Genomic DNA, 12,721 nt, shown 5'->3' with positions numbered 1-12,721 from the left:
CCTGGGTCTGGGCCAAAGATAAAGCATTAGTGAGATGCTGCCTGCTTCATAGCTATGCCTCTCTTTCTCTCTTAAACATGGACCTACAGGTCTCCCCCAGCCTTCTCTAGCCAATGAATTACATCGACTTCTCTCTCAGAAACCCCAGCAGTCTCCCAGGCCACCTGGGAATCTACAAAGATCAAAGTAGCCTTCCCATCAGATTCCTACCCACAGCATTATAGTACATGAATATGTCAGATAAACTGTAATGGAGGGAGATGCTATGAAATAACTGACCTATAATCTCTGAAAGCAAAAAGGTCATGCAAGTCAAAGAACAGGAATTCTGCAGATGGAAAGAGACTAAATCAATATCACAACTAAGTGCAATGTGTAATCCAAGACTGGATTACTTTATTCGAAGACATTATTGGCATAATAAATTAAATAAGATTTGAGTTTTATATTAGGAAAAATTATATAAATTTTGATTTTCATATTATGGTAATATAAGTGAAAGTCTAAATTGCAGATATAATAGCAACATGTTAGCAATTTACCTTAAATTGTGTAAGAAAAATACATTGAATTGCTCTTAAAACTTTTTGGTATATCAGAAATCGCTGCATAATAAACAATGCTTTGAGGACCAGAGCAATAATACAGAGGACTGGGTGCTTCCTTTGTGTACAGTTAACCCAGATCTCTGGCCCCCATGCTGAGAGTGATCCCTGAGCCAAGCATAAGCCTTGAATACTACCAAGTGTGTCACAAAACCAAAACAAAAATAAAAATGAAAAAAGAAGTGTTTTTTAAAACTATAAATACATAAAAGTATGTATAATCTATGAGATCTAATTCCCTAATCTCTAAATTGATTCAAAACACTAGTTTTAAAATATATAGCCATGCATCGTGCATTAATTTTATAAAATGAACAACCTATTTGAATCCATATTACAATAAGTTTTTTCCTACAATTACTAAATAGCTCATATATTTATAAATTTCATATGATAAAAGTTCTTTAGTGCATTAAGTGATTAGAAGAATGTTGAAACAGAAACACTAAATTGGTTTAGCTATTATTTTTAATACTATTGTTATTATTTCATTGAATATTTAATTTTAGGCATTCAATAAGAAATAGATTGCATTTGCAGTCTTAGAAACCTGTCTTTAAATTATCATTATTTGGCAAGTTGATCCAGAGAAAGGTCCTTAAATTTGGGAATTTTATGTTTTCCATCAACTTCCATGACTTCACTGCAATCTAAAATTCCTAGAACTCATTTTTGCTAATTATTCTCTTTGCTAGGTCTCTTTTTGTCATGAAAATTTATTGAAATTCTATGGAAACTGCACCCTCCCATCCTGCTGTCCATCTTTCTAAGATCAACATCTTAACCTAGAAATAAAATTGGAAATAAATATTTAAATCTGCTGATTTCTGTTACACTCACCCCTGTATAGGTAGAACATAAAATAGGACCCTGCAAAGGTTAGTTTTTTTTAGTAATTGTGGCCAATAAATTAATTCATGAATAAGCACAATACCAAGTACTGAAGATTTATATCAACTCAGCAAGAACTCAAATATACTGATAGAAAACTAGGTATCAGTATCATTGTGACCATAAACACAATTTTTCTTCTTAACCCAGCAAAAATAAAGTGTCTGTAGATCTTGATAATTCTCCAAAAAAAAAAAATTATTTCTAGGTACTAAACTTCCAGGCAGTTGAGCAAAAAAGTCTCGCCCACATTCAGTAAGAAGACAATGCTGAATGCAAATTTCCACTCCCACTAAAAAAAATGAATGATTTCTTCTGAAGAAAATAATTGCTTTGGCACTAAATGCAGCTGTTATATATGTCACATTATTTATAAGACTGATGTGCATAATATTCCTCCAGTCCTACAATAAATTAAAACTATTCAGGAACATATTATCTACAGGCATTTATGAGAAGATGTATTTGCAGTTGCTATGTTGATTATTCTATAAGAAAGGGGACTTTTATCAGAGATAAAGACATTTTATGGAGAAAATTAAGAACAAGTAGCCTCATTACTGTCACCTCAGTGAAATCTAACCCATGTCAAGTTCTGCAGAATCAAAATGTCCTAATGATTTTAAGTTGTATAACTTCAGTCACATTATTTTAGGTGAAAATACTGAATAAAATAAAAAGTCATTTTTTATGGACACTATGGATGAAAATTAGCATGGACACTATGATGAAAATATAAAAATATGTGTTTTAAACTCCAGGTCCCTATTGTGTATTCACTTTAAAATATGGAAAAGATTATTTTCTAAAGTCTCAAATTTTTTATATATTAAATTGAAAGAGCAAAAGCACATTGCTAACTTATTTAGGGATCAAATAAGATAATGGGTTGTACATGGTCTTGGGACAAGAAATTTTGCTGCAGGAATTTTCACACAAAGTTTTTTGTCACACAACTGCTAGGTGTAAAGCAATTTTACCTTAAAAGAAACAATAATAGGAGCTGGAGCAGTGGTGCAAGCGGTAAGGCGTCTGCCTTGCCCACGCTAGCCTAGGATGGACCGTGGTTAGATCCCCCAGCATCCCATATGGTCCCCCAAGCCAGGAGGGATTTCTGAGTGCATAGCCAGGAGTAACCACCGAGAATCAAACAGGTGTGCTCCCACCAAAAGAAAATCCAAGCTCAATGCTTGATAGCACAAAATAAATTAAATTAAATTAAGAGAAAAGCATCATCATATATACCACCGAATATCATAATGAATCCCCAAGAGGCTGAAGCAATAGTACAGTGAGCCAGGCACTTGTCTTGCACACAACTGATGTAGGTTCTGCTTCTGGAATACCATATAAGTACCAGGAATGATCTCTGAGTGAGTAAATTCTGAGTTAGGAGTGACCACCTCCTAAAAAAAAGTGGATCCCCGGCCAGAGCAATAGCACAGCAGTAGGGCGTTTGCCTTGCAAGTGGCCAATCCAAGATGGACCTTGTTTGATCCCTGCATCCCATATGGTCCCCCGAGCCAGGAGCAATTTCTGGACACATAGCCAGGAGTAACTCGTGAGCGCCACCGGGTGTTGCCCCCAAACAAACAAATAAACAAACAAACAAAAAGAAAATAAAAAAGAAACAAGAATCAAAAGTAAAGGGGATATGAAACATAAGGAATTATAGACAATTAAAAATACAAAACAAAATATGTCTATACATATAATTGAAAAATAAAATGAAGACTATGTTATTATGTTTTAAAATTTGTGTAGATACATGACCACACTGTTTTTTTTTTTATCTTTTTCTGATATGACTTTATTAATTTAGAATGTGGAAGATAATGTCCTAGAAGTTGAATTTGATTTTTTTAATATAATTTTTATTTTGATCATAGTGGCTTACATATTGTTGACAATAATATTTTAGGTACATACTTACATAAAATCAGGGGGGATTCCCATCACCAGTTTATCCTCCCTACTCCTCCGTTTTTGTCCTACCTCCCATTTCCTCTTCCCTCACCCCCAGGGCTGCTAGAATATGTGGTCCCCTCTGTACCTAGCCTATTACTTAGTAGTCTTGCACCTGTTTGGTCCTGATGCCTCCCTTATTTCCCCCTCTAACTGGGAGGCAGGACTAGATAGTTCAAGTTATGTGGTTTTGTTTGAAGAAGAGAAAAGTAATAAGCTGGGGTAAAAGTCTAATACGCCGAAAATAAGCGGAATTCTTCTAGAGGCTCTCGTCATCAGTTTGAGAGACGAAGGAGAAAATGAAGGTGAAACACTCCACCACTACAAAAAGAAGTGTCAAATATCCATTGAGGACTTTAACAATAACACTAGGCACCACAAGAACAAAACAAACACAAACAAACAAACAAAAAAACGCCATGGTCTTGAGATAAGAAACATGGCAGAGCACATAAAGAAAGAAAAGAAAAGAGGAGAAAAAAAGATAAGTATAAGTGGGGGCAACAACTTCAATAACCACACCAAAACAAATAAATCAATCAAAAATAGATAGGTAAATAATAATAATAAGAATAATAGTACATGAAAATAAAAAAAAATAATATATGAAAAATAAGCAATGTTTTGTGCTTTTTGCTTTTTTTTTCCCTCCTGCCCTGGCACAGTAAATATTGGGGTCATTCGAAAAGGGATTTACATGGCCTAAGAGATATGGGGTTTCTCCGCCCTTGGAGTATATTGTCATGGGATCAACTATAGTCTCTGTTCAGGATCATTTACTCTCCAGGTGGTGCTTTTGTGGTGTTTGGAAGACTTCTGCTCCGTCCTGGGTGATACAATCAGACCTCTGTATCTAGAGATCTCAGTATCTGCACAGTTCCAGGGGTGGGACTTATGATGAAGTCAGTCTTTGTTGTTCTAGAAGTTCTGTTCCATCAGTGTCATTTTAATCCATCTTCTGTGGTTGATGGTCTTGGTCTTGCCACTAAACCTGGGATGGCTCCTAGGATAATGCCTTTCCTTGTGTTTCCAGATGTCCCATTCCGTTACAGTTGTCTCTGCCAGACCTTTGGAACTGGGGATCATGGTTGTTGTGCAGGTCATAGTTCAAACCCTAGACTAGGGCTTTTTTAATGGTCCCAGACCACACTGTTTTATGGATTAAACTTAAGCACTTATCTCTGAGGTCATTGGTTTGTTCATAGTACTGCATATTTATTTTATATTTTTCAGTGATCAAACTTACTAGAAATCTTAACTCTGATCATGTAATGCCATATTAAAAATCCAACTCATCAATACAGAAATAAAACAAATTAGTCAACTAGTTTGTATTTTTTTATATAAATACTGCCTTCTGGTGAATTACTTGTGGGACCAAACTGCTGCATTAACTCTTTTGGACACAGAGGTAACATATATAGTTTTGATCAACGAAGGCTGTTTATTTCTCCACTTGTAAAACAAACTACCAATGGTGAATAACTAATAAGCAATAGAAATTTTATTTCTCACAGTTTGGGAAATTTCAAGTCTGAAATCAAATGCCACCATGGTCTCTTGCATGATCAGGTGAGAGAAGAAATGCTTTGCTTGTGCCTTATGTGACAAGCAATGATATACCATTATACCTCTTTTATGTGGGCACAAATTTTAACTGAGGATTCCCCTTCATAAGCAATTATGTCGAATAGGTACCAACTCAATCTTTAATTCCAGCATTAGTATTTCAACCTATGAGCTATAGTGGAAACAGATCAAAAGATAATGAAGAGAGTACAAATACGTAATTATATTTAGGATGAAACTATTTAAAGTGTTTTTAATCTGTTTAAAGTTTAATCTGTTTAAAGTTACATAATTTGCAATACCCTAATGATTATCACTTTAATAAGTTAGTGTGTTATTGAATAATAAGAGGAGAGAGGGGTTTAATATTAATGAGCACCCATGATATAGAATAGAATGAAAATAAAAATAAAGTAAAACAGGTGTTAAACACCAAGAACATAGCCTCAGTTCTTTTCTGTTGGCTTTTGTTTTAGTGCTTGTTTTTTTGTTTTTGTTTTTTCTGGCCACACACTGTGGCATTCAGGTGTTACTCCTAGTTCTATGCTCAGAAATTGCTCCTGGTAGGCTTGGTATATTATATGGGATGCTGGAGATTGAACCCAGGTCAACCTCTGTGGCCTCCTATTTTTGTTTTTTGATTACACCGGTCATTGTTCACAACTTATACTGGAGTCTACACTCAGGAAGGGCTCCTGGCAAGACTCAGCAAAAACATGTGTGTTGCTGGGAACTGAACCCAAGTTGACCACGTGCAAGGCAAGCATCCTACCCACTGTACTTCACTTTCTTGCCCTATGCACAGCCTCAGTTCTATTAGGTCATAACTGTGATATTAGCAAGAATTTTGAGCATTAGTTGAAATACTTTCCTTGCAGAAACCTGTGTTAAACACTTAATCTGAGTGAGGATCAATGGCATGCAGGGACACTATTCTTCAGATAGCATTATTTCACACTTGTAGGAAATTTGCTCTTTAGAGTGACTCTATCAATAAAATTTTAGAGACAATGATCTTAGTTCATCATTAATTATGAACTGGGACAGCAGTCGTAGCTTTCTTAGATCCTAGGCCTGGGACCTAAGAAATATTTTATTAGACATTTCCTTCTTCAATAACCCCAACCAGGTAACCTTGTTCCTATTTTCCCAGTAGAAACTAGTGGTGACTCTGGTAAAGAATATTATCTCTCAATTGAGTGTAATGCTGTGCTGACCTAAAATAAGGTGCTCTGAGTACAAATGTCATCTCTAGGAGTACTATAAAAACAGCTAACCTTATGACACATCAGTAGCCCCTGCCAACCTGATTTACCCAGCCAGAGTACTAACTAAAGTCTAACTTACTCTCTCTGCTTCATTGCCACCTTGCCTCAGGTCTTTTAGAAGGCATACTGGCTCTGTTTTATTTCTAAAGAAATTTATCCTCTCTATTTATGAGGGAAATTTCTTGGAGCAAGGACTATAATAACAACTGTTACTGCAGTTGCTGCTGCTGAATATTGAATATCTATGAGCCAGGCAGTATGCTAGATGCTTTAGGTGCATTATAGCTAACCCTTAAAATAAACCTGGAAATGGAAGTTATTATCCACATCTCATAGAGGTAAAATACATTACCCAATGTCACAGAGCAATGCGAATAAAGCCAGGGGGTTAATTTAGTCTATCTGACTCCAAACCTCTGCTTATCCAACTACAGCACAATACAGACAGATTTATAATTATCTTAGTACTTTTGACTGTCATTATTAGTAGGGCAATTAAAAGCTAATAAATACTTTGGTGACTCACATTTAGCTATTATTCCCTTACTCTAATGGCACCTTAGATTTATATAGTGCAATAAAATTTACATTTTATTAAACATGCTTTAATTTCATTGGTTTTTATACCAATCGTTTGCTTCTCCCATGTAACTTCCCCTTCATCCACATTTTGCCACTCACCATGCGGCTAGATTAAGACTTGGGGAAATAAAATTAGGGTTTATGAACATCTTGTTTATTTTTTATTGTTGTTGTTTATTTTTTTTTGTTCTAGGGCACTGGTTGATGGGAGCAATACTGTATGTAACCTAAGAAGCCTTGACATGGAACAGAAATATTTTTTTTTTCCTTTTTAAGGTGCCCTTCTCAAAGCTGTGTATCACATAAATACCCTGTTATAGTCTAGCTAAATCTCAGAGCTAGGATGGAGCATTTGCCTGACTCAAGAAACTATATGCCAATTTTCAGGGAGTGTATTGCCAGATCTAATAACAGGTGCTTTATTATAATTTTCTACTTGTTTATCCAACATCCATGTTATTTTATTAATATGAAGAAGGAGAAGGAGGAAGAATGAAATCAAAATTTTCTTCTGCTGAGTTAATGGGCATGAACATTTTTACATACATTAAATCAAAAATGACTAACAGATATGGTGTAGTCACAAACCTGAATTCTATGATAGGGGAGACTTCAGACTGCATGGTGTGGAATCAGCAAATAAAAATTAGAAAAAAAAGTAATGGGCTCCATACCAGTCTAGGAAAGTAGTGGTGAAGGAAAGGTGGTAACTCCAAAGATCATCTAAATTACTTAGAAACCTTCTAATTAAAAATAAATAAATACAATCTAACATGTAATGCCCATGATGACATGGTCCAACTGATCTGCCTTTACCTTTTGCTACTCTTAATTTTTTAAATGATGGTTTAATGAAAGGATGCAAACATTTGAATTGCTCAATAATGAGAATAAAACTGGCACCCATTAGCTGGATTCTTCGGTGGAATGGAGATGCTAATGAGCAGTCCATGCTCACAAAAGCCTCACCTTAGTATAATGAGAGATTAGTAAACTAGATTGCTTTGCCCCTTGAAATTGTGCATTTGAATCATCTCTCTCTACAATGCAGCTCTTCCCAAATGACACATTCTATAGCAGACCAATAACTCATTTCTGCCTCCCGGAAGGTTTCTCTTTCTATCTGTGAACTCAAAATGCATTACTCATAAATATTAACATTTGGTTATAGCGGGATCTTAGGCCAATTTGAATTGTTGAGATTGGGATGTGATTTGACTTGGAAAAAGTAATGAAGCTATTGTGAGTCTGAGGACAGACTGAATTTTGCACAAGAAAATATTTAAAACCGGGTAATACTAAGTAACGACCTTCAGTTTCTTTAATTATAGTCTAAATAAGGAAAATCACAATGGAAATTTTAGGCTCATTTATAAAACTGGTTACTGACCCTTCAGCTTCATTTGTTCTTCCCTGTCTTCCAAAATACAATAGTTTTTGTTTTTGTTTTAATAAAAAATACTTGGATTGGAGTGATAATTTAAGATGCTTGCCTTGCAAAAAGCAAATCTGGATTCAATCCCTGGCACCTCAGATGGCCCCAAGCATCAAAAGATATGATTCCTGAGCAGAATCAGGAGTAAGCTCTGAGCATGATCCAAAGTTTTGGGCATGGTCCAAAAACCAATAAATCAATAAAATAAAAAATGCTTAACACAGTTATTATTAGCATCCATCTCTGCACAAATTATTGCAAGATATATTCACAAAAATTACCTGGAATAATGATTGTTATTCTCCTGTGACTTATTTTACTTAAGCTCTGCAAAATTACAAATTGGCAAAGATGAAATTTGAATTCAGAACTGTTGAAATCCAAAGCCTAGGTTCTTAACCACTAAGATCAATGCTTTCAAGTTAACAAGGTGAAGACAGAGATCAGGTAAAATTTGCTCTGTCCCTTGCTTTGTAAAATTCTTCCTTGCTGTTTAGAGAATCATTTTGAATTCACATTTCTTCCAGCTTAATGATGGCACACATCATTAGGCTCAAATAGGTAGACTTAAACTATTTTACATGCTTTTTGGCTAAATAAAATGCTGTATTAGACACCTTCAAGGCAGTATTTGTGTGTTGAACACATTTGATATCTCTAAATGTATCTGTATTGATGGGCTCTTTGACTACTTAATGTTTTAAGGTAATTAAACCACAAAAACTCATTGGAATAATGTTTAGGGCTGACTTAAACCCTTAAAAGCCATTAGCTGTTAACTGCCAAGTTGCTCTGAGTCTCTGTCTGTATGAAATTGAATCATATTTGAAAAGCTTTGTAGGCTAGTAGCAAGATTCATAAAACCCAGACAGCTTTACATTTTTCATCACAAACCAGAAAATCAAGAGGGGCAAGAACTAGATTTGGGAGGGAAAAATGACACTTGAGATTTCATCCAAGGTTTCTCTAGAATCTTCAGTTAATTAACTCCACTGTGTCTTGTGTGATAAAATTGTAGGCATTCATTTACCATTTAATTCCATATGAGTCAGAGAATTTGTGCTAGTCCTATAAGAATTGCCACAGGGGACAGGGAGATTATTAAGAGAATGATCCTGCCCTCTAGCAGCTTTAGAGATAAATCAATCAGAAAGGGTGTGGTATAGGAAGCACAGCAGCAGAGGAAACAAAAAGGATTATGACTGAGGTCAAGGAAGCCTTTATAAAAGAGGGTATGGATGAGTGAGTACAGGTAGAGAAAGTGGAAACGTACTTTTCAAACAAACAAACAAAAACCTACAGGCAAAAACAGCTACATTTTTCACTGAAATGAAGATTTCAGCAAATAGCTTCATTCCCATGTACATGCGCATCCATAGGTGAACACACATGCAGACTACACATATACACAAATAAACAAGTACTAGAGTAAAAACACAGATACTGACTTAAAGCACAGACATTCTGATCAATATGTGATCACTTGCTCACAGATGAGTCTCTCTATGGTGGAAAACAATTTGATTACAGAAGTCTAAGGCAAAGTCACAAACCTCTTTCTTGCCCATATCTAGCTATGTCTGGCAGCAGAGCTGCTGACACAAACCCTTCAGACCTTTTTCTTCTCCCACTCAGTAAAGAGCTCTCTAGACACACACACACACACACACACACACACACACACCCTGCATTCCTCTCCTCTGATCATCATATAAGATCAAGCTCCAATCAAATGATTCAGTGACTTCCCTTCATTTACAAAAAATGACCAAAATTGTATTGCACAGGTCTAATTCTCTACTTAATAAGTTCTGACAACCATGTGATTACAATTTTTCCTCTCTTTGCAGAGAAATGTCATAGCTCAACAGCAGTGGAGGAAACAATCTTTTTAAAGAGCCCCAACTAGCGGTGCTAGTAGTGGTTCAAGCCCATGAACAACTTCTAGTATTGTTCAATTTGATGGTTTGGGCCTGATGATTTGCTACTCCAGGGCTATACCCAGAAAAAACAGGAGAGAGAATGAATAGACAATGCCAGGGATCCAACTCAGGATCTTAGGGCTGTTGGGCATGTGTTTCACATTTTTGAGCAATATCCCTGTCCTGAGCTAACCTTTCTCGAACATGCAGTTGTCTCTCATCTCATCTATACACATGCATTAAATGAACAATATGAAAGAAAATCTCAGACAATTTATTTATACCTTCAACAATATCTGGAAGAAGCCAATTTTTCCTCCTAAGTTTTCCAAAATCTTAGAAGGATCATATACATTTTATTAAAATTCTTATATTATTTTCCACTGGGTTCAGTTGAAAAAATGTGTTGCAGGAAAATCACTGGGTCTTTAAGATTTTTAAGGCTGTTTTGATGCCCAAGTCCATAAATACCATTGTTATTTTTTTTTACTCCAGAATAGTGATCCTAACGTGGAATATAGCTCAAGTAGACAAGTGTTACTCCTCCCCCAATGCCGATATTAATTTCACCTGGATGATGAGACCCACCCACTGTGAGGGGTCTGCAGTTTTAAATAAAGATGTTGCCTTGGGGGAAGAGGGCAAAGAAAAAGGATCAAGGAATCATGGAGAGCAACAGACAAGAAGCTGGTTGGAAAGGGCTTAGCATAGAACCCATGTGAAGAAATGCACATGGCGGGTAGGGACATAGAACAAACCAACCTGATTCAGACGAAACTTTAACAGACTGCTTGCAATTATTTCTATGCCATTATTCTGTACCTTCAGACCCGCCAGTGGAAGAGTAAAGGTGCTGTGCCGAGAATGTCCTCCCCCAGACATTAGATTTTATATTTTATAATTAAAACAACAGACAAGCTATAAAATAATCCTGATTATTTCCTATCTGATTTACTGTTTCCCATTCTAGAATATGTTTCTTAAAACCAGGTACTTTGTTAATTGAGTTTTCACTGTGCTCTAGTTATTGTACTTGAGACAATAGATGGGAATACATGATTGAGAATTAGATGGATTATACATTTAAGGAATTTCAAACTCTTACACACTATGAAGTAAAATATATCTTTGACAATATCTCAAGTCCACAATGGTTTTCAAACTTTACATCTAACAATTACCTCTATCATCACTTTTCATAGTTGTCATTTCTTGAACAATTTTTCATGGTGAATATCTTATATGCATTATTTTATGAAGCCACATAAAATGCCAATTAACTAGTCTTCAACTCTTTTCTCTCTTCCATTTTGTAGATAAAAAAAATCCAGGTCCTGAGAACCTAAGAGATTTTAGAGGAATAAATTGTAAAAAACAGTTCTAGATATAGGAAATTGTCTAATTGTGATAGCTGTCATGACTAATTACTAAATTAAAAGTTAAAAATCTTATTTGAGACAATAAACAATATTGAAAGGTATAAAGAACTTTTAAAATTACAGCTATACTGTCTAAAGAGTCAGAGACAATATAAGCACACACATTACATTGCAGTTATATATGCGAAGATTATAGAAGAAAGATACAAACAACAACATTTGATTCAAATAAAAATTAGGGTTCTAAAGAGAAATTATTTGCTTTAGTATCATTGTTTTCCACAAGAGTGCCTTAATCTGTGAAAGAATTGGGGACAAAAAAGGAGGATCAGGGAACTGAACCTGGCAATAAAGAAGGCATTGATGATCCTTTAAGACATCAACTCAAAACATCATTCAACTTATTCTTTGAGCTAGTACGAGTTATTAAACTTCAAATGTAAAACATTGGTAGTTGGCTATTATTTGAAGTATTATAGATAAAGAGAATGCATCTTAATCTCTTTAATGTTTAACAATTAAAAATCTATAGGTAAATACTTCATTCTACCACAGAACCTATTTTTCATAGAGTATTTCATAAATACATCATTCTGTATAAAATTTTTGGCACATAATCACTTAGAGCAGAGAGCAGGATAATAAAAACATAGCTGGTGGATAAAACTCAGACTGCTGCTTATTTTCAGAAGTACATAATATTATAATACAGTCTTCTTCCTAACAATTTACATAATTTAATAATATTTGGGGACTAGAAAAGAGCATTGACCAACTGTGAAGCTTTTATGGCAGGGTCATACTGTCAAGTAAGACCCTGATTGCTCCCCACTTCAAGAAATTATAGAGGGCCAGAGAGATAGCACAGTGATAGGGTGATTGCCTTGCACACAGCAGATCCAGGAAAGATGGTGGTTGAATCCCAGCATCCCATATAGTCCCCCAAGCCTGCCAGGATCGATTTCTGAGTGCAGAGCCAGAAGTAACCCCTGAGCACAGCTGGGTGTGAACCGCCCCCCCCCCAAAAAAAACCCAGAAATTATAAAAAAAATAGTAGAGATAATAGTAAAAATAAGAGATATTTTTAACTCTCAAAGCAGATAGT

Source organism: Suncus etruscus, chromosome 14 (genome assembly GCF_024139225.1).
Source record: "Suncus etruscus isolate mSunEtr1 chromosome 14, mSunEtr1.pri.cur, whole genome shotgun sequence".
Lineage (NCBI taxonomy): Eukaryota > Metazoa > Chordata > Mammalia > Eulipotyphla > Soricidae > Suncus > Suncus etruscus.
Note: the sequence above shows the minus strand (reverse complement) of the source record.